At 43.6% G+C, this 27,327-nt stretch overlaps 1 protein-coding gene across 1 annotated transcript in view; it reads left to right on the plus strand.

The window, feature by feature from the left end:
- Positions 1-10,191: 10,191 nt before the first annotated feature.
- Positions 10,192-27,327, plus strand: part of has2 (hyaluronan synthase 2) — a 29,193-nt gene continuing 12,057 nt past the window's right edge. Inside the window, exon 1 of the mRNA XM_057834568.1 lies at positions 10,192-10,319. The gene's annotated coding sequence lies outside the window, so the exon portion shown is untranslated. The remainder of the gene's footprint in view (positions 10,320-27,327) is intronic.

A 27,327-nucleotide genomic window follows, 5' to 3' on the forward strand; every position in this document is an offset into this window, starting at 1 on the left:
CCATCCATCCATCCATCCATCCATCCATCCATCCATCCATCCATCCATCTCCCCAGCCACTTCAGCCAGCTCCTCCAGCGGCATTCCAAGGCGTTCCCAGGGCAGCCGAGCGACATAGTCTCTCCAACGTGTCCTGGGTCAACCCCGGGGCTTCCCGCCAGTGGGACATGCCCGGAACACCTCTCCAGGGAGGCGTCAAGGAGGCATCCGAACCAGATGTCCGAGCCACCTCAACTGGGTCCTCTCAACGCAGAGGAGTAGCGGATCGACACCAAGCCCCTCCCGGATGACCGGGCTTCTCACCCTATCTCTAAGGGAGAGCCAGGACACCCAGCGGAGGAAACTCATTTCGGCCGCTTGTATCCGGAATCTTGTTCTTTCGGTCACGACCCACAGCTCGTGACCATAGGTGAGGGTAGGAACGTAGCTCGACCAATAAATCGAGAGCTTCGCCTTTTGGCTCAGCTCCTTCTTCACCACATCGGAGCGGTGCAGAGTCCGCATCACTGCAGATGCTGCACTCATCAGCCTGTCAATCTCCCGCTCCCTCCTACCCTCACTCGTGAACAAGACCCCAAGATACTTGAACTCCTCCACTTGGGGCAGGATCTCATCCCTGACCCGGAGAGAGCATGCATTCCTTTTTCGGCTGAGGACCATGGTCTCGGATTTGGAGTTGCTGATCTTCATCCCAACCGCTTCACACTCGGCTGCGAACCGCCCCAGTGAGAGTTGGAGGTCATGGCTTGATGAAGCCAACACCACCACATCATCTGCAAAAAGCAGAGATGTAATGCTGAGGCCACCAAACCGGACACCCTCAATGCTTCGGCTGGGCCTAGAAATTCTGTCCATAAAAATTATGAACAGAATCGGTGACAAAGAGCAGCCTTGGCGGAGTCCAATCCTCACTGGGAACGAATTCGACTTACTGCCGGCAATGCGGACCAGACTCTGACACCGGTCGTACAGGGACCGAACAGCCCTTACCAAGGGACTCGGTACCCCGTACTCCCGGAGCACTCTCCACAGGACTCCCCTAAGCACACGGTCGAACGCCTTCTCCAAATCCACAAAACACATGTAGACTGGTTGGGCGAACTCCCATGCACCCTCAAGGACCCTGCCGAGGGTGTAGAGCTGGTCCACTGTTCCACGGCCGGGACGAAAGGAACACTGCTCCTCTTGAATCCGAGATTCGACTTCCCGGCGGACCCTCCTCTCCAGCACCCCTGAATAGACTTCATCGGGGACGCTGAGGAGTGTGATCCCTCTGTAATTTGAACACACCCTCCGGTCCCCCTTTTTGGACCACCACCCCGGTCTGCCAATCCAGAGGCACTGTCCCCGATGTCCACGCGATGTTGTAGAGGTGTGTCAGCCATGACAGCCCCACAACATCCAAAGCCTTTAGGAACACCGGGCGGATCTCATCGACCCCCGGGGTCTTGCCACCGAGGAGCTTTCCAACAACCTCAGGGACTTCAACCCCAGAGATTGGAGAGCCCACCTCGGAGTCCCCAGACTCTGCTCCCTCCAAGGGAGGCGTGTCGGTGGAATTGAGTATTGAATATTTTATTGTAATAATTTTAACTCCTCAAAAGGAAATTCTGTCACGCAACCACACAGTATTTCAGATAAGGGCAATCAAGGAGAGATCTCAAAGAGTAGTGGGATGTCCTTTAGCTGCGTGTGTTAGACTTTGGAATCCTGCTCAAGGGCACCTCGGTAGATATCTGGACGCAGACGAGCATCTCCTCAACAAGTTGAATTAGACTTTTATCACCACAGGGACTCAAACACAACAACCAAGTGTCAAAAAGCATTGTACCAAGAATAAAAATAAAATAAAAAGCTACAATAATAATATAATCATCTATGCATCCTCTGTAGCACGTTTTCTTATGATGACTGGGTTTACTGGAACGTAATTCCAACTGACTAGGCAGGATTCGAACCATAATAATTCCATAAAATATTATATATTACTGAAACTGTACAAGCTTTATATTGGAATATAAGATACAGTAGGAACGTGTTAGGGCTCCTTGATTACAGGCTGGAGACCAGACGGGGGGAAGCGACGACAGCTGCGAGCCATTAACAACAGCTGCCTACAAAAGCCTGATCGTCGTTGCCACTCGTCGTCAGACCAACTCTTTCGGCATTCCCGTCAGTCACGTCCAGCACTCAGGTATTTACCGACATATATACTCCAGGCTAATCTGACCTTTGTTCCGTCCCAGGATTCCTTGTGCCTGCTCCCTGACCTGTACCGTTGCCTGAGATCACAGCTACGCTTTCCAGCTAGCACCCAACGTGCACACGCGCTACTGTGACCATCTGCGCGCACCTGACAATAAAACTTGTGAATAATTACAGTCATCTCCCTTGTCTGCTTTGGGGTCCAATTCCCCAGCGCAACCTAACAGTTTGGTCTGGCCACGTAGACCCCGTGGACATGGATCCGAGTCCCGCTTCCTCGTCTTCCCCCGCCCTGGACCGTCACGCTCAAACCCTCGAGTACCTTTATCAAAAGGTAGGCGAAATCGCCCTGGCTTTCCAGTCTGTCCAGGCGCAGTTTACAGCACCTCCCGTGCACTCGACATCGCCACCCCGCCGAGGCTTCGTTCCCCCACCGCAAACGCCTCGCGAGCCACACATACCCCCACCAGCTCCCTACGATGGCGACTTGGGCTCTTGTCATGCCTTTTTGGTACAGTGCGGTCTCACGTTCGATCAACAGCCTCATACATACTGCAGCAAGCGGGCCAAGATTTCTTACCTGATCGGCTGCCTTCGTGGGTCGGCTCTGGCCTGGGCAACAGCTGAGTGGGAGAAGGGCTCAGCGGCGTGCGCCTCATACGCCAGCTTCACGGCGGAGATGCGCAAAGTTTTTGATCACCCGGTCCGTGGTAAGGAAGCTGCCAAACGCCTTATGTCCATCCGTCAGGGGGGCCGCAGCGTTGCCGAGTTTTCAGTGGAGTTCCGCACGCTTGCTATAAGAGGTCTTCACCAGCGCTCTCAGCGAATCCCTCAAAGACGAGCTAGCTTCCACGGACGAGCCAGGTAATCTCGATCATTTTATTAATCTTTCGATTAATAGCGATAATCGACTCCTCGAAAGACAACGTCAACGCCGCGAGCTGCAGTCTTCCCCTTTTCACCGTCCTGCTTCCTCAATTAAGGCCCCTCCTCCGGGGTTTTCTACACACGCCATTGCCTCTACTCTGCCCTCTGCTGGAAGCCCGGAGCCCGTGCAGCTTGGACGAGCCAGGCTCACTGTGGAGGAACGCACACGTAGGCTCACTACCCAGTTATGCCTTTACCGTGGCCAGGAGGGGCATTTTCTGCGCCAATGTCCGGTACGTCCAAGCTCATCTGTAAGTGAGGAAATATTGGTGAGTCATGCGTCCAATAAATCTTCAGCTCGGCTCCAGCTCTCAGCCACTTTTTAATGGAAGGATCAGACCCGCATGGTGATGGCCTTGGTTGATTGTGGAGCTGATGAGAGCTTTATTGATCGCAGGTTGGCAGCTCAGCTGGGTGTTGGAACCCGCTCATTACAGTTTCCCTTGAGAACCACTGCACTCAATGGACAGGTTCTGTTTAGTGTGGAGGAGCAGACGGAGCCTCTCCACCTGCTCCTTTCTGGAAATCACCGAGAGGTAATCAGTCTGTTTGTCATAGATTGTCCTCGCACTCCATTGGTCCTGGGGCTACCCTGGCTCAAGAAGCACAACCCTGCGGTGGATTGGACCCAGCCCAAGCTCACTTCGTGGAGTGACCACTGTCACCATAACTGTTTAAAAGTGGCCTTGGTTCCTGCCTATCCTGTCCAGGACTCAGTCCAGCCTGATCTGTCTTCGGTCCCAGTTTGCTACCACGACCTTGGTCTCGTTTTCAGTAAGGACCGTGCGGTAGCTCTGCTCCTCCTCCTCCTCTGTCTCCCCCCACCGCCCATATGACTGTGCCATAGACCTCCTTCCGGGCGCCGCCCTTCCTAAAGGGCGCATTTATAAGATCTCTGAACCTGAGGGAGAGGCGCTGCAGTCGTACATCACCGAGTCCTTGGCTACAGGTATAATCCGTCCATCCTCCTCCCCTGTTGGCGCCGGCCTTTTCTTTGTTGGGAAAAAGGATGGCACATTGAGGCCAATCATTGATTTCCGTGGTCTTAACAACATCACAATTAAGAATACGTACCCACTCCCCTTGATGGACTCTCCGTTCACACCCCTCCATGGCGCGCGTATCTTCACCAAGCTAGACCTACGCAGCGCCTATCATCTGGTCCGTGTCAGGGAGAGAGATGAGTGGAAGACCGCGTTCAACACTCCCCTAGGCCATTTTGAATATCTTGTCATGCCTTTTGGACTCTCAAACGCCCCCGTGGTTTTCCAGAACCTGGTCAACGACGTGCTGAGTGACATGATCAACAGGTTTGTTTTGGTTTATCTTGATGACATCCTGATTTTCTCCCCTAACCCCACAGAGCATGAGCAGCAGGTGCGCCAGGTTCTCCAACGACTCTTGGAAAACCGGCTGTAGGTAAAGGCTGAGAAGGGAGAGTTCCACGTCTCCGAGACCTCTTTACCCGGCTACGTCATTGCCAAGGGCGAACTCCGCATGGACCCTGGTAAGCTAACCGCTGTGGTAGAGTGGCCACGGCCCACCGATAGGAAGCAACTCCAGCATTTCCTTGGGTTCGCAAACTTTTATCGGAGGTTCATCAGGAACTACAGCAAAGTCGCAGCTCCACTTTCGGCCCTCACATTGACTGCTTCACCGTTTCGCTGGTCTGACTCCACTGATGCTGCCTTCAAGGACCTAAAACGGCGCTTTTTTCTGCCCCTGTGCTGGCTCACCCTGATCTTTCATTACAGTTCATTGTGGAAGTAGATGCCTCTGAAGTGGGGGTGGGGGCAGTACTATCCCAACGGCAAGCTAGAGACGGAAAGGTGCACCCATGCGCATTCTTCTCCCATAGGCTCTCCCCAGCTGAGCAAAATTATGGCATTGGGGACCGCGAACTGTTGGCCGTGAAACTTGCCTTGGAGGAGTGGCGCCATCTATTGGAGGGCGCTCGCCAGCCATTCATAGTTTTGACCGACCACAAAAACCTGGAGTATCTAATATCCTTCAAGAGACTCAATCCACGTCAAGCCAGGTGGGCCGTGTTTTTTGAACGCTTTAATTTCTCCCTTTCCTACATCACAGGGTCATGCAACATCAAGCCTGATGCCCTGTCCCGCCAGTTCCTGCTCGGCAAAACTAAAGCGGAACCGGCTCCCATACTCCCTTCCACTTGTTTTCTCGCCTCAGTGGAATGGGAGATAGAGTCAAAGGTCAAGGAGGCCCTTGGTGAACACCCTGACCCCCGGGACGGCCCCCAGAGCGACTTGTTTGTTCCTTAATCCGTCCGTCCGCAGGTGCTAGAGTGGGCCCATTCGTCTGTTCTGCCACCCAGGTATCCGAAGAACCCTGGCTGTGCTGTGCCAACGGTTCTGGTGGGCCACCATGCTGGTGGACACTCGGTCTTTTGTCATGGCTTGCCACATCAGCGCCCACGGTAAGACCTCTACCAAAGCCAGCGTTGGGCTGCTCCACCCCCTTCCTATCCCTGGTCGCCCGTGGTCCCATATCGCCCTGGACTTTGTCTCCGGCCTGCCCCCATCCAGAGGAAACACAATCATACTCACCATGGTGGACAGGTTTTCTAAGGGGGCCCACTTTATCCCGCTTCGCAAACTCCCGACAGCAAAGGAGACCGGAGAGCTGCTGGTCTAACACGTCTTCCGCCTGCACGGTATTCCGTCCGACATTGTATCGGATAAGGGTCCGCAATTCACCTCCCAGGTATGGAAAGCCTTCTGCGCAGCTCTGGACATTAGTGTGAGTCTCTCCTCAGGTTACCACCCCAAACCAACGGCCAATGCGAACGCACAAATCAGCAGCTGGAAGCGACCCTCCGCTGTGTGGCGCAGTCTTGTCCCAACTCTTGGAGTGACCATCTTCCCTGGGTCGAATATGGCCATAACACCTTGCCGAATGCCTCCTCAGGTATGTCCCCCTTCCAGTGCTCACTGGGATATCAACCCCCTTTGTTCCCTTCCCATGAGCAGGACATTGCGGTGCCCTCAGTGCAAAGGCACATCAGCCGGTGCAATAACATTTGGAAAAGGGTGCGTGATGCGCTTATCCGCTCCTCTGAAAGTTCCCAGACTCAATCCAACCGCCGCCGTGTGCCAGCACCGGTCTACTCTGTGGGCCAAAGGGTATGGCTCTCCTCCAAGCATCTGCTTCTAAGGGTTGACTCCAGGAAACTGGCTCCACGTTTCGTCGGCCCCTATGAAATAGAGAAGGTGGTGAACCCTTGCTCAGTCCGCCTCAAGCTCCCAAGGTCCCTCCATGTCCACCCCACCTTCCATGTTTCCCAGATCAAGCCAGTCTCGTCATGCCCGTTGTCCCCCCCGTTGCAGACTCCTCCTCCTCCATTGTCAATTGACGGGCACCCAGCTTTCAAAGTGAGGCGGCTCTTGGACGTCCGCCGCCGTGGCCGTGGGTTGCAGTATTTGGTCGACTGGGAGGGCTATGGGCCTGAAGAGCGGAGCTGGATCCCTGCCAGGCAGGTGTTGTGCAAGTCCCTGATTCGCGATTTCCATCGTGCCAATCCCGGTCGCCTGTCTCGGACGCCTGGTGGCGCCCGTAGGGGGGGTGTACTGTTAGGGCTCCTTGATTACAGGCTGGAGACCAGACGGGGGGAAGCGACGACAGCTGCGAGCCATTAACATCAGCCGCCTACAAAAGCCTGATCGTCGTTGCCACTCGTCGCCAGACCAACTCTTTCGGCATTCCCGTCAGTCACGTCCAGCACTCAGGTATTTACCGACATATATACTCCCGGCTAATCTGACCTTTGTTTCGTCCCAGGATTCCTCGTGCCTGCTCCCTGACCTGTACCATTGCCTGAAATCACAACTACGCTTTCCAGCTAGCACCCAACGTGCACACGCGCTACTGTGACCATCTGTGCGCACCTGACAATAAAACTTGTGAATAATTACAGTCATCTCCCTTGTCTGCTTTGGGGTCCAATTCCCCAGCGCAACCTAACAGAACGACTGTATTCTTTCTCATTGCATACAGTATTGTGCAAACAGACTACTGATGGCTGGATGGATGGATGTATGGACGGATGGACAGAAACTTAGATTCCACCAATTTACCTTGCATCTTAAAATCTACAGGGTTTGTGTTTTATGTTAGGTAGCTGTATAGGTCAATGCAAATGTAAAACAGACCTTATACAGTGATAGATTTCATTGAAGTACAGGTCCAAACAAATTTTACTTTAATATATACTTGCACAAAAGTCTCTCTAGGGATATAATATCTCTACACTAGGGTGAATGAGGTTATACAGAGGTGCTTTATCACAAAATTAGAATACAATTTAATGAACAGAGCTAATCATAAATAATAAAATAAATAATAATAACTGTACAGGTGGTTTCCAACCATTTTTTAATGTTTTTTTTTTTTTTGTAAAACATGCACCCATGACTGCATCATTTATAGGCAGTTGTGAATTCACTCAAAAAGCAATATTACAAACAATCGGACTGATTGTTGAGAAGTGCGCCAAACATCCTGCCTACTCCTTTATTTTATTACCATTTCCAGGAAGAGACACTGATAGTGTCATTCACTTTTTATTTGCAAATACAAAGAGGAAGTGAGGTTCTATCCCAAGTGGTAGTGAAGGATGCTTGAGAAGACACATGTTAATGCCAGGTGCGAGGCACACAATTCTGAGGAGGAAGTTTGATTGTGATGAGTCATTTTTCCAAGAGGCTGAAACGATTAATGTCTCAGTGCGATGAAATTGACTGAATGGGCCGAGTATGATTTCCTGTCTTTGAGTTAATATCACTGTTGCTTTCTAAACAAACCTGGATTAGAACTTAGTATAAAGTAAGTTACATTTTTAGAGGGATATTTGTCAGAGCTCATAAACAAACAGCCTAGAACTCCCAGCTCAAGAGTTAACAGTTCCCTTTGACATTGTTCTTAACCCTCATAACATTACTTGTGTGTTTCCATGTCTCTCCATCCACCAAGAAGAAGAAGAAAAAAACTTCAATTTTCTAGACCATGAAAATAGGGCTTCGTCAAGATGACTTTGGCCTAGAGGTCGCTTACAACTACCGTATATTTTGGACTATAAGGTGCACCTGAGTATAGGTCGCATCAGAGTATAAGTCCCATTTTGGGGGGAAATTTACTTGATAAAATCCAACACATAAAACATATGTCATCTTGAAAGGCAATTTATAATAAAAAATACAATAAAGAACAACATGCTGAATAAGTGTACAGTATGATAATGTTATATGATGCATGAACAACAAAATGTGAACGTGGCCGGTATCTTAATGTAACATAGCTATTAAGAGTTATTCAGATAACTATAGCATAAAGAACATGCTAACAATCTACAATGATATAATAATGTGTTAAGAATTTCAAACATAATTCGCTCCAGAGTATAAGTCGCACCCCCAGCCAAACTATGAAAAAAAAATGCGACTTATAGTCCGAAAAGTACGGTAGTTGTCAACTGATTGCTGAGCACATAATGACAAATAACCAGTACGCAGGGAGAACAAAAAAAGGGAGAACATGCAGTCTCCACCCAGGAAAGCTTTGGCGTTTAGACTACAATAAAACCTCGAACCTCTGGTACAGATTTGCTGGCCACTAATTTACCATGCTGCTCCTCGTGAAAACTGGCATGGCATGTATCCATTAAATTTGTTTAGCAATTAAGTCAAGGCCCAAAATATTAGAGAGGGCTAGAAATATGTCGGAAAGCAGTTTTGAGACCAAACAATAGCCGTAATTAAAATACATGTTAAATGGTTTTCCATCTAGACATTGTAAACATCTTTTGCATTGAATTGAGTGTATAAGTATAGGCATATAATTTTCCAACTAGTGTTTTTCTAAGAGGAATAACAACTCAAGATCATTGCTGCAGACTTGCAAAATTTATTGATTAGCTGGTTTATAAAAAAACACAATATTTATATATGTTTTCAAATATTACAATTTCTTAGCTTTAGTTTTTTTTGTCTTGACAAATTTGGCAAACAATGGCATCTGTGAAGGACTCCCAGTAACAGTAAAATGTATTAAGACTCTCTGGATCTTCCTTCAGAGTAGGACTCGTGGAGTTACACAGCACTACCTGCTGATTGAACCTTGCAACTGCATCATGCAGCAAACGAGCCATATTCCAGCTGCAACTACAGCTGCAATTTTCACGCTGACTGGACAACAGCAACTTATCCTTGTATGCAGCCGGTGGTAATATTGCTAATCATTCAGCATAGTCTGTCATCACAAGCATCAATGTTAATGCTAAGTACAGTATGGCCTGTTACACTGAGGCCTGATAATCAAATTATACTAATGCTTTTAGAGGTTCTCATTGAAAGGTGGGGATACTAAGTCACAATCCTGCTCTGCTATGGAAGAACAGACATCCCTCCTTTTTTTTTTTTTTTTTTTTCTTTTAATGAGCTTGAATGAGTAGTTCCCCTCTTCCCCTCCCCACATCTCTCTCTCTCCTCCCCCTCCTTCTCGTCACACACACCCCAAAACATCCCCCTCCTATTAAAACAACCCGCCAACCTGGTGCAGCCCGGTAAAGGGGCTTTGGGGCAGCTGACACAGCACTAGAGACTTGTGGCCACTTTTTTGCTCGGTGAGTCTTGGGTGCTTGGATAGTTTATTTTCACACAAATGCCCCAAAGACTGACAAGTATACATCTTTGAGCCTAAGAAAGACTGCTGGAAGGTTTTTTATTTTACTTTTTTTTAATAGGAGTGAAGCTGTCAAATCTGATAGCTGCATTTTTTTTTAAGGATTTTAAATCATGCATGAATACTTTGATGGAGAAAAAAAACATTTCCATCCGGCTTATTTTTATATATACTTTTTAACGTTGACACCAAAGCTGAGTGAAATGGCTATGTATACAAGAGACATATGGTGCCATAATAATGACACAAAAGAAGAAATTTGTTATTTTTCCTGAGCGTTCCAGGTAACTCTGAAGAAACGCCGTATTATTCATTCATTCTTCTCTTTTCATTTTTTTATTCTTTTTTTTTTAATGAACACATTTTTAGAGGATCCATGAGAGTCCCACAAGTGTCCTGTGAAACTTTATTTAACCTCTCACTCTCACTGGAGCGGAGTTGACCGCATCTACACAGAGGACCAGCGAGCGGGCGACGTCTGCCTCAAGGTAGGTGGCATCATCATGACTCAGTCAAGTCAGCTGCACGTCTGCTTCTATTTAACTTTAAATGGCAATATTTGACCCGTTAATATGAATAATGTTAGTGCTTTTGGGGCGTGCCCTTTTTCACCACAGATGGGAGCGCGCACGTGCGTAAAGGCGCATCTCTGGTTACAGTACTTTTTCAGTGAAATAAAGGTGCGGTTGGTTTTTCTCCCATAAACTTGAGATCTGCCAAGCGCAACTATTATTTTGCATCAAATTGCTTGATGCGATGCTGTCTGTGGACTGCATAAAACGTACAAGTGTGAATGACTCTTTTCATTCATATAAAACTACACATGGCCTGTAATTAAAACCAGAGCATCCAGCGTTTAGTTGAAGACGTCAGTAGCTTGTACGTCATTTATTTCCATGCGCGGACCAATAGGAAGGCTTCGTTTGGATCCAGTTCATGTCATTGAAGGGGCGCGTGATTTGACATGATAGACGATCATTTCATTGAAAACATCTTGTTTCACAGTATATAGCTGATGCTGACGTAGCTTGACATCTGAATAACATCATATTATTAGTGTACCTAAATGGCTACATTATTAAAATTAGGCAAAATGTAAACTTTATATCTGACACAATTATCAAAGGTACAATTCAACATACTATCTGACTCACTTGTTGCAAATGTAGTTTTTAAAAACATATTTGTAGCCTCAAACATTTTTTTACTGTACATACAACCTGTAGTGTATTCAGAAAGATGACACATATTAAATTATGCCTTCTATGTCTGTTTATTCAATGATGCTTAAATCAAAACACAATCCTGAGAAGATCATCTCTGTTGTTTAGGGAAAAAGCCCATGCCCATAATAATAATAATTAAAAAAAGCAGGACTTACTTACTACAAACAGTCCCACTCTTCTTTATTACCAACATAATAATTTAGACAGTTTAAAACCAGCCATCATATCATAATAATTCTTATAACTTACTGTATATCTGCACTTACAATTTTTATATACTAATAACTTATCGAATTATGGCCTGCATTTTCGTAAGGCATTCACACGCTTTTAATGCACCTTTGTAGCAGTTAAACTGAACTGAATGCCAATAAATTGTCTCTATCATATCAGCTCTCTTAGGAGTCTGTAGATGAATGACACAGTCAGGACTTGTACATTAAAAACAATGTACACCAGATGTCTGTTAGAACACTGTAAGCAAGTCACTGCCAGAGAGTGTTAGAAGTCTTGTTCTCAGTCAAACACTCTGTTTGTCTATGTTACAGGATATGCATCCAAATAGAGCAGAAAGCAGTTTGCTATTTAAAAGAGGAAACCATACCATGACTGGTCCCCATTAAGGCTTCCAACACTCACGTGCCATTGGCCCGTGCATGGTCCTTCATTGCATAGGCCTCAGGGCTGCAAGATTATGACTAGGAAAGTTAGAAGGAAGCACCTTGAATCCCTCCCAAAGCAGCTTTCATTTCATGTCGTTACAGATTCTTGATGTTGTTAAAGTAGCACAAAAGCAACATTGCAGCCATACAATAATAGTAAAAATCTGATGTGAACAAGTTTTTTTCTGAGCTGTCCGCTACCACATTCTGACTCACACAGGGAGTACTGATGACATAACTGAGGTTCAAAAGTGACATTGTGCTGTAAAATAATCCAATGGCTATATATACATTGGTGCTATATAAGATTGCTGTTGCCGCAAAGCATCCAAGAATAACAATTCAACATTTAAAGGCAACATTTTGAATGCTGCTTTTTTATTTTTTATTTTTCTCTGATTGTGAACTACGTATATGTTATCTCTACGCCTGTGTGATAATCCAAGTTGCTGTTGTTTTACACGAAGACATTGACAGCAGGGTATTCAATATAGAACCATGTGGGTGATTTTAAATGAAGAGAAAACTACAGCTTCTTTCTTCTTTCTTTTGTTTAGCATTAATGGCCAAATATTTGCCTATTTAACATAATACTTCCATACTGTCATATACAGTATCTGTTTCCTTAACAGTCGCCTATACAGAGAAACCCATTGCTGAGTCAGCGAACTTGTGATGGGTGGTTGAAGTTCAGCCTTAATTTGTTGGCTTTCGCCATAGATTCAGAGGCATGACGGAAGCCAATGCTGACAGCTGCAACCAGAGGATGAAGGTTAACACCCATTCACTGTCCACGCCCCATTGTGTTGTAAAGACACTGTTGCAGACTTGACTAAATATCGAATCCTTTCAATTCAGCAAGCCATAACCAGTATACTATCCAATGCAAATTTTTGTTAGTTCTGGATGAATGACAGATTTCTTACACCTCTGAAGGGCCTATTCACAAGTTATGCAGTAAGAAAACAGCTATTAATTGTCAGTTGATCTTTCTGCAAGAACATCTAAGTCAGCCACAGCGTTCTCAATGCAGTGCTCCAACTGAAAATAAATCAAGCCTCTCTTTCTGACCCACCCTCTTTTGTTGTCTTCCCTCTTTTGCTCACTGAGAAATTCCAAGCAACTTTCTCACTTTTTTTTTTATTCCTAACACTTTAGATTAATTACCTTAACAGAATAATCACCTCTTTGACAGTTGTAAACAGAGAAGCCCAATTGTGCCTTTTTGTAAGTAATGATCCATATAACAGTAAAGACTATCCACAAGGTAGTACTTTGGTACTTTGGTACTGCATAGTAGTTTAAAGGTGCAGAATGTAGAATTGGTGGCCAAAGACGGTACTGCAACTAGATCATAATATTGACGAGCACAAAATGCCATCTTCCTTTTCCTGCAGGGAAAAAAAGAATAAAAGTGGCAAGCGACGAGTCCTCTGCAAAAGATACATCTTATTTTTAATTTTTACGCAAGATGTTTTCAGTGCAAAAGAGCCGTGATTCAAGGTCCATGTTAGTTTATGTTACCATGACTGAAGTGAGGGAGGGCCATGTTTCTCAATGGATAAGCACAGTAGCAAAGAAATATATAATTTGGTAATGAATTGGCTGCATCCACATAGACTATTCAATTGCTCCATCCATTTTAATTTCAATTACCGACTAAATATATACACAAATAAATACTTTATCTTTGTCCCGATCAATGGATCCACATGCTTAATAACTTAGCACTGGTCAATGGATCCACGTGCTAAATTATGTAGCACAACCTTGCCAAAAAATGCATATCTTTGTTTGGCTTCTCTTGTTGTCTTGTATCCTTTAAGATTCGTAATGAAGTTTTTTTGCTTGAGTGGTAGACATAATTCAGACTGTTTTTCAAAGTTGGTGCAGCCATGTTAACGGGGCGTACAGAGCTGTGGCAACCCGGATTAAAAATTGGTCTCGGAATTGACTGATGATGAGCAGAGAAGCAAAACAAACAAATTTGCGATGTCAAAATCATCTTTTAAAATTTGTGGAAATTTCTGCTTAACCATTGAGAACCCTTTAGAAGTATTTAAAACCAAAAAAAAAGGTGTTTCTTTAATGTCTATTGAAATATTATGGCCATTTCATGAATAATTGAAGTGAAAATCCTACAATTGTGCACCTTAAATGAAATGTTATGATATTTTTATAGTGGTGTACTTTTATAAATAATTACTAAAATTAAATAAGGGCCAAGTTGGTATTAGTAGCTGAAATACTCAAGTTGGATTTTGCCAATGTTTGTAACACTCAACTGTTTTTAGGTAGCACCAGACGCTCTTCCTCAGCGAATCTCTTAAGAAAAATAAAATGAAAATTCAATCTCCTTTGCCAGAACAAAAATCCAATGTAATCCACTTTTTTGAACTGGGACTTCACGAAAGAGTGTGCAAATTTGGAGAGACCAAACCCAATTAATGTGTGTGTTTAAATATTTTTTTGTATACATGCCAGTTTGGATCTAGTCAGCCTGATTTCAATAATTTAAAGGAGTGGTTCTGTTTCTCACAACAGAACACAGAACATTTGTGTCACCACATTTTTGACAAACAAGCATGAGAAGAAAGTCAAGCATGCAAGTCGAAAGTCGACTTGCATGTGACATTGTCTTTTTCTAATAAATACAGGCAATCAGGGCACTGTAAAATCCTATTTCAATCATCTGTTGGACTTTATTAGAAGACTTACTTTAATAGCCATTTGTTTGTAAGTGTACAAGATTTTGGAAAAACATATAACCGGGCTTGGACAAAAATAGCTATAATTTTTATGACCCATACTGTATAGGCACTATGGGTACATAATTTATCCATGATTTACGATATTGAATGATATCAGATTTCTATTACATTTTTATCCAAGGCTTGTATTGGATAGCCCATGAAGGTGGGTCGGCACAACTCCTCCACCTTCACACTCAGTATAGGCTTCCCCTAAGGCTAAGTTTTTAGCCCTCTCCTGTTTGCTGTCTACAGACATGTCTGTGCATCCACCCACCCCTCGAACACCATCATTAAATTTGCTGACGACACTACCGCAGTGGGCTTGATCTCGAAAGGGGTTGGGGAGACAGCCCACTGTGAGAAAAAGAGGGATTTGCTAGTGTAGTGTGTCAGGAAAAACCTGGAGCTGAACACTACCAAAACAAAGGAAGTAATTATCGAGCGGGCACAACGCACCACCCACCAGTTGAGGAGAATGTGTTGAGCAAGTGGCTTCCCTTAATTTCTTTGGGGTACATATTGCAAATGACCTCAGCTGGACTTCCAACACATCGGTGCACCCCAAGAAGACTCATCAGAGGCTTCAATTCCTGTGGGTGCAACGCAAACATCACCTGGAGAAGCAACTGATGGTTTCCTTTTACTGTGCCAACATTGAGTTAGTGCTTACGAACTGAGTCTTGTTGTGGTTTAGGCGATTTTGGTGAAGAACAGCTTCTGTGCGTGGGCCATCAGACACCTTAATCCTGATGATAAAATTCATTTCTACTTTGGGATTTTTTTTAGATTATTATTATGTTATTTTATTTCTTCTAATGTTTCCTAAAACACTTAGCTCAGAGGTCGGGAACATATGGCTCACGTGCTCTTTTAATGAGTGCATCCGGCTCTCAGCCGACCCGGTCTCTTAAGTGTGGAACCGATCGGCTCACCTGACATGCACGAGCTGCAACTAGGTGCTTGTGCATTGACACATTGAGCGTGGACACTTCAAATCTCCTATGCAATAATATGCTTTAGTTCAGCGCATGTCGGTCCATTGCGGATTGTGCAAAGACGGTCGGTTGAGCATGCTTTCCGAAACTTGGAGCTGTTTGACGAGGGAGTTCGTTAGCCTCTGCTCAGTCAGCGGCAAGGCGGGAAGTGCCTTTCAGGGCAGTGCCGAGCGAATCGGAGTATTTTAAAATGTGTAGGGAAAATGTGGACCATGAAAAAGAATTGTGTGGTAATCACAGTCACACAGGTGGTTTCATCAGATATGACTATTTGAACAATCAAAATGTCGCCACTTCCAAAACAGCAATGCTCATGGAACGGCTGCCCTGGGAGGCTCTACTTGTCTCACACACATTGTTTTTATTTGCTTTCGGGCAAGTGGTGCTGACACAACATGAGAATTTGTTCCAAATAAGAGGTGCTTTTTAAAATCATAAATTCAGACCTTTCCTTTCCTGGTTGTTAAGTCAATGCACAGAGCAACACAGCAAGGGTGGTGTCTCAGCTTTTTTTGTGTGTGCAAAACTACGGAAAGCAGTGATATTATAAACTCCCAAGGAACAAAGTTAGGTTTTTAGTATTGTTTTTTTCAAGATTTTAATCTCTACACGATGACTGATCGTTATAATCGATCATGTTGTCTCCTCTCACTCCCGTGTGCTAAATTATGCGTTCAATAACAAAACAAAATAACTACTCACAAAACAGATTTAGACACGCAATTGGCATGTGCGGAGTTTGACTTTTGTCGGTAGGGGGCAAAAATGATTCTGAAATGTTGTGTCAGCAATAAAATTAACTTAAAAGATATATACTGTGTGCGTATATAAGTATTTAGTCAACCACCAAAAGTTCTACTTGAAAAGATTAGAGAGGCCTGTAATTGTCAACATGGGTAAACCTCAGCCATGAGAGACAGAATGTGGAAAAAAAAACAGGAAATCACATTGTTTGATTTTTAAAGACTTTATTTCCAAATTCGAGTATTAGATTATTAGTAAGTATTTGGTCACATACAAACAAGCAAGATTTCTGGCTGTCAAAGAAGTCTAACTGCTTCTAAAGATGTCTAACGAGGCTCCACTCGTTACCTGTATTAGTGGCATCTGTTTTAACTCATTATAGGGATAAAAGACACATGTCCACATCTCAGTCAGTCACACTCCAAACTCCACTATGTCCAAGACTAAAGAGCTGTCGAAGGACACCAGAGACAAAATTGTAGACCTGCACCAGGCTGGGAAGACTGAATCTGTAATAGGTAAAACGCTTGGTGTATAGGAATCAACTGTGGGAGCAATTATTAGAAAATGGACGACATACAAGACGACTGATAATCTCATTCGATCTGGGGCTCCATGCAAGATCTCACCCCGTGGCATCAAAATGATAATAAAAACGTTGAGCAAAAATCCCAGAACCACACAAGGGGACCTAGTGAATGACCTACAGAGAGCTGGGACCACAGTAACAAAGGCTACTTATCAGTAACATAATGCGCCGCCAGGGACTCAGATCCTGCACTGCCAGACGTGTCCCCCTGCTGAAGAAAGTACACGTCCAAGCCCACCTGCGGTTCGCTAGAGAGCATTTGGATGATCCAGAAGAGGACTGGGAGAATGTGTTATGTTCAGATGAAACCAAAATAGAACTTTTTGGTAGAAACACAGGTTCTCATGTTTGGAGGAGAAAGAATACTGAACTGCATCCGAAGAACAACATACCCACTGTGAAGCATGGGGGTGGAAACATCATGCTTTGGGGCTGTTTTTCTGCAAAGGGACCAGGACGACTGATCTGTCTAAAGGAAAGAATGAATGGCGCCATGTATCGAGAGATTTTGAGTAAAAATCTCCTTCCATCAGCAAGGGCATTGAAGATGAGACGTGGCTGGGTCTTTCAGCATGACAATTATCCTAAACACACCCCCAGAGCAGCAAAGGAGTGGCTTCGTAAGAAGCATTTCAAGGTCCTGGAGTGGCCTAGCCAGTCTCCAGATCTCAACCCCCTAGAAAATCTGTGAAGGGAGTTGAAGGTCCGTGTTGCCAACGACAGCCCTAAAACATCACTGCTCTAGAGGAGATCTGCATGGAGGAATGGGCCAAAATACCAGCAACAGTGTGTGAAAAACTTGTGAAGAGTTACAGAAAACATTTGGCCTCCGTTATTGCCAACAAAGGCTTCATAACAAAGTGTTGAGATGAACTTTTGGTATTGACCAAATACTTATTTTCCACCATGATTTGCAAAAAAATTCTTTAAAAATCAAACAATGTGATTTTGTTTTTTTTTTCCACATTCTGTCTCTCATGGTTGAGGTTTACCCATGTTGACAATTACAGGCCTAATATTTTCAAATGGGAGAACTTGCACAATTAGTGTTTGACTAAATACTAATTTGCCCCATTGTATATATGTGTATACACACATATACACACACACATATATATATATATGTATATGTATATATATACTCTAGTACATCTTGACACTGTTAGTGTTCAATCCTCAAGGTTTTGAAAGCTTAGGTTTAAAGAAATTCTGAATATGTGTCACACTTGGACGGAATGGAGCGGACTCAGGTGCAAAATTCAGTCTTTTATTAATACACATAATCAGGAACAAACTGCAGGCCCTCCAGAAGGAGGAAATAATGAGCAACGATGAAACAAAATGATACAAATGGGAAACAAGAGAGCCAGGCAAAAATGCACTGGAGTGGTTGCTAAAACCAAGGACTAGGCACTAAATAACAACAAACTTAGGCGTAACAATATAAACAATCTTACGACGTACTGTAGAATTTCTGTGACTGTGAAGTTGGGCTGTGACGGGCAAAGACACTTCGGCAAGAGACTAGGGAGTGACAAACAATTTAAGCTCGTGACGAATGGGGCACAGGTGGGAACAATAGGTAATCATAATCAGAAACAGGTGAGACAGCACGAAGGGTGAGTGGTAGAAACAGGAGGTGAGGCTTCAAAATAAAGCAGGAAAAGACAACAATATACCTAGACATGACAATCCTCACGCAGGCGTGACAATATGCTTCTTGCCTCCTCAGGTGTAGTTTTTATAGACAACATTTTACCAGCTAAGTCTTTATTTTTAATTCATACCTAGGAAATTCAATTACATGCCATGACATTTTTCGGCCAATAGCCATAGCGTATGGCTATTGGTAATAGAATCTGCATGAAAGCACAATTCCATTGATACCAGGTTCATTATTCTATGACAAGTAATAACACGATTTTTGTTGTTTAAAGGTTGGGAAAAGTAAAGCTAGTTTTGAGGCTGTGTGACTGAGTGTAATAAAATTCAGTGGGCCTCCGGATTTGAATTTGGGACCCATTTTGCCATTAACATGATGCGTGGTGAAGGCATCTAACGTGCTTATTCTCTCACAGATTGTTTAAAGAGCACATGATTGGAAAGCTGAGCTCTGATGTTATCAATGATTAATACAGTATAACTCTGCCTGTTCTGCAAGAAAATATTGGTCAGTTCATGCACACAGTTGAGTTCATTGTGCAATCTGCCCTACTCCACATCAGGTTTATCAACACACCCCTCCTAACAGAGTCAGCGACTTTGGCATCATACCTACTACATACTGTATGTGTGCATTCTTGTTCTGTTTCATATTGGGATAGATGGACAGTTATGAAAATGTATTAGCTCAGTGGCGTATCTGAATCCAGTGCCCCTAAAATAATTTAATTCCAGCAGTATGAAACATTTTTTATTTATCCTAAAATGCAGCGGAAAGAAATAAGAAAACTATCACAGATGATACTGACTCTTTGGTTTCCTTTCAGCATAGTTTTCTGGTAGACTCTCCTGCATCTTCCATCAACTGTCAGGAGTCCCATTTCTGCATTTAACGCCTTTAAAATGCTTCCTTCCGTCCAACGCACTCATGCACGCACGCACGCACGCACGCACACAGACATACATACACAAGGACAAATCCTGGCACATGGAATATCAGCCATAACCATTAGAGGCCCATTTCTATCAGGCATTTCAATCTGTTTGTGTGATGAGCAGCCATAGGAGAGTTGCTGTTTTATGTACATTTCTTTCAATTCCTGGCAGCTGATGGCGGATCAATATATCATCAATCTAAAACAATTATATTGAACACTAATAATACACACTCATAGGACACAGAGGTCACTCTTATATTACATATCAGAGGGTCTGGAAACTAGACTTCTGCCATCAGGGATTCCATGTCTTCCTGCATGCAGTGCCCATACATACACACTCTACACTTACATAACTTTTGGAAGAGTTATTACAGCATGTGTCAGTGGAGCAATAATACATCACTACATACCGGAACTCTCCAATGTGATTCTATACGTTGTACTTTTTTTTTTTCAAACCTCTGCACTCATAAAATCTGACATGTTCGTCTATCTGTGAGTTTTGAAGTAGTCTAACTGTATCAATTAGACTTCGTAGTTTTCATTGTCCAAGAGTATTTGTTTTAAATTAACAATAGAACTCCCTGGTTTTTCTTGTTCCCTCACGACTTGGAATTTTGAACTGCAATTTTACATGATGACCGTCAGTCTAATTTTTTCCACACTGACGGCTGCAGATTTGTATATAGTGCAGCTGAACTCGGGCATAAAGACCAGAGTATCTTGACTTTCATGTGGGCACAAGCCACACTGTGTTTTGACATTCTTTCCTAAGATGGGCACACCAACATTTTAGGTATGTGTCTTTAGTTATTCTCCTTGCAATTTAGTGACTAATAGTCTGTTCTCAGACCACCTTAGATTTGGGGAAGGGCGGACTACCCCTCAACTGGTCAGTCACGGGGAAGAAATAGCAGCAGATAAGCATTCAGTCACGTTCACACCATTATTGAGTGGGAACTGACCCACGCTGCCGGTACTGAAGTCTGGTGAATATACTACTACACCATCAAGTGACCAGTGTTGTTAATCCTACTTTTATAAAGTTTAATTAGTTAGTTACAAATTACTTCTCCTGAAAAGTAATTCAGTTACCTCATTGTAAGGGTAACTCAGCAGAGTAACTGGCATTACTTTTCATGTTCTACACGTCATTACATTATACATTCTTTAACATCAAATATGTTTATATTAAGTGTTTGAAGAATTAAACACTATATATAGTGTTTTAGAACATTTGGTATTCATTTGGATAAAATATATTAGTCTTAAGACAACACAAATGTAAACTGACCATTAACCATTGCAAATCTCTGAAACTATGTTAGGCCTACTGCACAATAAGCAGAACACTATCCTTAAATATTCAATAAATTAACAATGATACATTGTTCTCAATTCAAGTTTGAGAACGCTGCTTTTAAAATTCCCTGGCCCGTCGCCATTATCACTGTCTTGTTGTGTTTGCCAGAGCATGAAGTGAGCAGGGCATGATCCGCTCACCTACCCGAACATCATTGCATTTGCAACGGTGTCACCAACAGGCCTGTCAGACGGCCGTCCAGGGCGCCAGACGTGGGGCCACCACACAGGTCACTCATGTGGGCGAGGTCGTGGCAGGAGGTGAGGTCGTGGCAGGAGGCGAAGTCGTGGCAGGAGGCGAGGTCGGCTGGCGCGGCGGTCCGCTCCGCCCAGCTGTGGTGGAGGCGAGGTCGGCTGGCGCAGCAGTCCGCGTCGCCTGGAAGCTCCAGCTGAGTTGTCCTACAGGCCAGGAATGGTAGCGGTGGGGAAACTAGGAACGGAAGCGGCGGGGAAACCAGGGGCTAGAGGCCGGGGCGCTGACATGGGCACTTGACAGCGGGGAGCCGGCACCGGCACTTGAAGCCGAAAAGCCGGCACAGTAGCCTCGGGAAGCCGGGACGTCGAGACTTGCCCACGACGTCGGCGGGGACAAGCACGCCGAGGCTTTTGGACAGTGTTCATGGACGGACTAGGTGGCATGGAATGAGGGAGGCCTGAAAAAAACCGAGAGGGTGAAAAAAAAAAAAAAAGGCATGAAATCAAAATCTGGGTCGGGATCGGTGTCGGAGAGAGGGTTAATTAAGCCAGGGCCTTCTTCACAATCAGAGAAATCTGAATCCAAAAACAGGTGAGGAGGAGGGCTGGTGGGTCAGAGGCAGGCTGCTGGCCGGAGGTTTTCCGCTGAATCCACATTAGGTTTTGTCATTCTGTCAAGACTAGGCATAGGCATGGAGGACCCAAATGCAGGGAAAACAAAACTCAAAGTATATACAAAATCCCCTAAAAAGCAAAGTACAAACCAAATTCAAAGAAAAGACCGGGTATGAAACTTGCTGGGATGCAGGCACGATTAGAGCTTGGACACGGACATGAGGTGAGAACAGACTTTGGGAGAAACATGAACATGTCAATGACACAGCAAAGACTGACAGCACATGGGGTACTTAAATGCAGACATGGAGTAACGAGACAATGAGACACAGGTGGTTGATACAAGAGGCAGCGGATTGGTCAAGACACAATGAAGAGTCCACAGCAGGTGAAATCAATGGGAAATCACATGACCATACTCACTGCAGCCCATACCTAACAACTCAAAGCATGACACTCACAACTGAAAAAATAAATTCACCGTTATTAACAACACTTTCAGTGACTATCATGTAATTAAGTGCATTCAAGTCAAATTTGATAGTTTTCAGGTCATGTAATTATTTGTTGTGCAATTATTTTTTTTTATTACCTATAATATCATGAGATGGCAAACAGAATGTTATCCGAACCTGCCTTGGCATTGTATAAAACAGAAGAAGAGAAAACACAATCTATAGGATGTTACAGAAAACCATAAAAGTAATATTGTTTATTTTTCAATTAAGTTCAAAGTAACTCACACAAGGGTGGATTTGTACCATGTACAGTATGCTGCTGCTATACAAAACAGGGAAAAACTGTAGTTTTCTGTCATGGTGGAATTCCCTGCTTGATATTTTCTCCAGCTTAGCAGGTATTACAGGCCTCACCATTTCCCCAGTGACTAATAAGCAAACGGCAATTCTGCTGCCTCTCCAAATATGTCCAACTGTCATTATTTTGCTTGGCTGGTGTATCTAAGGAGAACAGACATTGTTATTATTTTCAAACAGCTAACACAGACTTCTCCAGACCACGTTTAACATGCAATTAGTAATCCATGTTTTTCATTCATTTCAAACGCAAACCTACTCTCCACCCATACGAGGTTTCATCTGTTGCGACCTCGTACGAAATGTAGCCAAAGGGAGTTTTACTCAATAAACTAATACTGACATCAGAAGACACGGCTACAGCATCCAACCCATGCACGCACAGCAAGTGACAACGTTCTCACAAGCCAAATTTCAAAACCAAATAATGAACTGTGATGATATGATCCACATGTATTAATGACCACTTCAATTTGCACATTCTTATGCTGTATGATCGAGAACCACATTGTGACATTCTCTTTATTGAAGCACGCATTCACTGTGAGAGCCTCTTTATTTCATGTCACAGGCTCAAGGGCCAAGTTTAAAGGAACTATCACATCTGATTCTTTGTCTGCTGTTTGTGTTAATTTCCACACCGGGCCAACTGGTGATGAGACCATTGGTTTGGATCATAGACTCAAAAGGGACATGCAACAAAGAACAAAGACACCTCACAAGTTGCAAAGTCCGAAGAGTGTCATCCTCGCCGGATTGCCAAATTCACACGTATCCTAAAAGTTTGACACGTTCCAATTTACCATCCTGTTTAATGCAGCAACTTGTGAATGTGTGTGGTAAATAAATGGAATATGACACATAATTCAATGAAGAAAATCACTTTAAAATGATTTTCATGCCTTTAAAGAGTTGTCATGATTGAGCAAGAATGTCAAAAAGCAACAAAATTCGTTTGTTGACCATAAAGGTTTGCGTGCCATTTGTGGATTTGTGGTGGTTTTCATCCAGGTCTCCTGCAGTTCAAAAACAAACCCAGGAGTAGTACTGGTAAAACTAAATCTTCTGAATGTGCTAATGTGTCTTTGTCAGGCATGTGGCAAGCTGTCGTGGTGGTATCAAAAGTTGTCAATTTGTTTCCCGGCTTATTCAAAAGGCTAAAGGTAACATCAATACCATTATGTCTGAATTAGGTAAAGTATAACTATTTTGATTGCTCTCTTTTCTCCAAGTTAGCGGCTGGGTTCATTAAAAGTTGATCCAAAAACAGAGGTTAAAGGGGTTTATTCTGCTCCAGTTGTCTTGTAAAACATTGTACAGTATAAGCTAACACACACTCAAGCTGAAGGAGTCTGGTTGATGTGTGTATATTTACATAAGCATTCAATTTGCTCTTGTCTAATGAGCTTTTATGTGTGCATTTGTCTTCAGTGTGCATGAACAGAGTGTGTATAAGGGCTCTTGTAAAATAGTGTGTGTCATTCATTGCCTCGGCACGTGCCAGACGAAGCTTGCTACACTACACTAGAATAATAAAAAGAACAAGGCATTATTATAAGACCAAGAGCTTTCTTGAATCCTCTGTTTGTGGGCGTTTGTTTTTCACTCCTCTTTTCTGTACTTATAAGGTTAAGAAGAGTTTTCTGTATCGTTCTTTTCCTGTCACTTAACTGGAGGCTGTGTGGAGTTTACTTGTTCTCCCCGTGCCTGCGTAGGTTTACTTCAGATACACAGATTTTTACCCACATTCCAAAAACATGCATGGTAGGCTGATTGAATGGTCCAAATTGTACCTAGGTATCAGTGTGCGTGTGAATGGTTGCTTGTGTCCGTGTGCCATGTGATTGGCTGGCAACCAATTCAGGGGATACCCCGCATACTGCCCATGCTTAGCTGCGAAAGGCAGTAGCACCTCGGCGACCCTCGGTGTTACTGGGATTTTGCCTTACATATTCAAAAGTTGCAGTCGCCTTTCTAATTTGTCTGAAAAGTGATGTTAAGGTCAGGTTTTGATGTATTTTCCCACAAAAAAGTCACTAATATACAAAGGGGAGCTAAAACCATTCATGTAAGTTGATAAATTAGTCAGTTTTATTCTTACTCCAACATATAATATTAACCAGAATTCAGTGTTTCGATTAGTGTTTTGAGAAAAATATATTGTATGTCAATATATTCTTGAAAAAAAACAAAAAAACAAAGGCCTTTCTCCACAATGTCATTTGTTAAAGACATTGTCTGGAATGTCTTGAAAAGCTGAATAATTGAAATTTGGATTTGGGGTTTAACCCAACACGATTAATTCATGCATGTACTGAATGTCTTGCATCACTAATTGAAACAATAGGACACACATTTCAGCTATTCCCTTCTCTTGTGGTTCAAGTCACAAGGGCCCAATTATCGGCTGTGACTATAGACAAGTTTCCTGAGTGAAACATGGGCGGCGACATCTTGGAAAATTTCTGCTCCGAACTTCCTATTTAGAAAGTACAACATGAATTGCGATTAAAGTAAGCAGTGTGTTGACAAAGTTAAAACTGCAAAATCAAACCAGAGGAACCCAGGGAATCTCCAAAAATGGATTCAGCACAACGTACATGCGACTCCGAGACTTTCTGTGCTGTGCGTGGAAGCGCATATATATATGGTTTGAAGTGGAATGTTTTGATCAGTGACCAGTTAGTAGCTACAATGCGCCAGTGTGGCTCTACCTCGCCATACACCTTAAATCGAAACCAGCTGCAGACAAGAAGTTAAGGATGTGATTTAAACCTAAGGATATAACTAAAAGATTGTATGATTGTTCTTATCACTTCGTTGATCATTCGTGGACAAAATTATAACAATCTGTCAGCCTGTGTTGATGTGAGGTGTAGATTGATACGCCGGCCACTTGAGTGACAAAAATGAGGTGAAATTACAAATAATATCACATTTGCCAAATGCAGAAGGGCTGACACGGATTTTGTTGTTACAAGGAAATACTACAAGGTATGCACATACTAGTATTTGGTACAAAAATAGTAGGTCATTCTTTTTTATTGCATATATTGGTCGCAATAAAACATTTGGACAACATGATTCCATTTCTTGTTTTATTTAAAACGATTGGTGCATGTGCAAAACAGGTCAATAAATCACAATTTATAAAGTTATTAGAAAAATATTAACGAACGTTGAGCATAGGAGGAATGTGTTATCAGACAGCAGAGCTTAAGGGAGCCTTGCCAAACTTTCACCCAACATTACAGACACTCTCAGCAGCCTCCAGACGGACTTTCTCCCGCTGTCCTCGATAATTCCAGCTCCAATAGTGTATCTTAAAGTTGCTGCAGTTAAAAAGCTCATAGTTGGATTTTGGGATCGAGCTCATGGTCTACCGCGAGGCGAGCCACCGTCTCCCAGCCTCTCGGCCGCCCCCAGGTAGAACGCATGTAGTCTCAATATATGTCCATTAATGTACAGCAGACATGTCCAAAGTCCGGCCCGGGGGCCAAATGCGGCCCGTGGTCAAATTTAATCCGGCCCCTAGCCTCTGTCATAAAATCAATAACGTCTGGCCCGCATACAAACTTAATAAATTGGTGAGCATTACTGTTACCAGCATATGAAGGAGCTTACACACTAAATGCTGCTCCTCATTTACCCACTAAAAGGCAGCAGCACTCTAAGCAACATTACCCCGTGTGACCCTTTACTTTCAATTTTCTAAAATGGCGACAATCAAAAAAAGTTGACTGCGACGGCCGACACTTCAAGGATAGGTGGAAATTGGACTACTTCTTCACTAAAATATGCAACTGTGTGTGCCTCATTTGCAAAGAGGCAGTCGCTGTTTTTAAGGAGTTCGATGTAAGGCGATATTACCAAACATGACACGCTGACATGTACCATAAGATTATAGGGAAGATAAGCAGCGAGAAATTGAAGCAACCTGAAGCTAGCATAATTTTTACAGTAGCAGTATTTCGCAAGTGCCCGAGAGTCGAAAGAGAACGCCACAGAGGCTAGTTGCGAGATTGTTGAAATTAATAATAAAAAAAAAATTAAAGCAAATGTGACAGACAGAATGGCTTGCTAAAATTTGCTTAACTATATTGTCTACGTAAAGGACGTCAGCAAAGGTCGGCCCCCCACATTTTTACTACACCAAATCTGGCCCCCTTTGCAAAAAGTTTGGACACCCCTGATGTACAGTATGTGTTGTTGTGAGGCATATCAACTGCTTAACAGTGTTTTCCACCTGTAAACAAACAAACAAAAAGCTTTTAACACTTGCATTTTTTCTCATCTGACCAAAGCACACGGTCCCAGTTGAAGCCTGGGACCGTGTGCATTTTTGTGTGAGACCAAGATCATCTCATGATGATGAGACCAAGATTGAGCTTTTTGGCAACAAACACTCTAAGTGGGTCTGGCGTGCCATGAAAGATGCGCATGCTGAAAAGCACCTCATACCCACTGTGAAGTATGGGGGTGGGTCAGTGATGATGTGGGGCTGTTTCGCTTCCAAAGGCCCTGGGAACCTTGTTAGGGTGCATGGCATCATGAACGCTTTGAAATACCAGGACATTTTAAATCAAAATCTGTTGCCCTCTGCCCGAAAGCTGAAGATGGGTCGTCACTGGGTCTTTCAGCAAGACAATGACCCTAAACATATGGCCAAATCTACACAGAAATGGTTCACCAGACACAAAATCAAGCTCCTCCCATGGCCATCTCAGTCCCCAGACCTTGTTTTGTTGGCAAAAGAGGGTTGTACAAAGTATTAACACCAGGGGTGCTAATAATTGTGACACACATTATTTGATGTCAAATATTTTTTTCTTTATGTGGGATATTTTTCCCCACTGAATGAATGCACTTGTATTGAAGGTTGGATTTTTCTCTTTTTTTCCATTAAGGTCCCATATTATTTGAATAAAAAAAAATAT

This window comes from Corythoichthys intestinalis, chromosome 4, assembly GCF_030265065.1.
Source record: "Corythoichthys intestinalis isolate RoL2023-P3 chromosome 4, ASM3026506v1, whole genome shotgun sequence".
Classification (NCBI taxonomy): Eukaryota; Metazoa; Chordata; class Actinopteri; order Syngnathiformes; family Syngnathidae; genus Corythoichthys; species Corythoichthys intestinalis.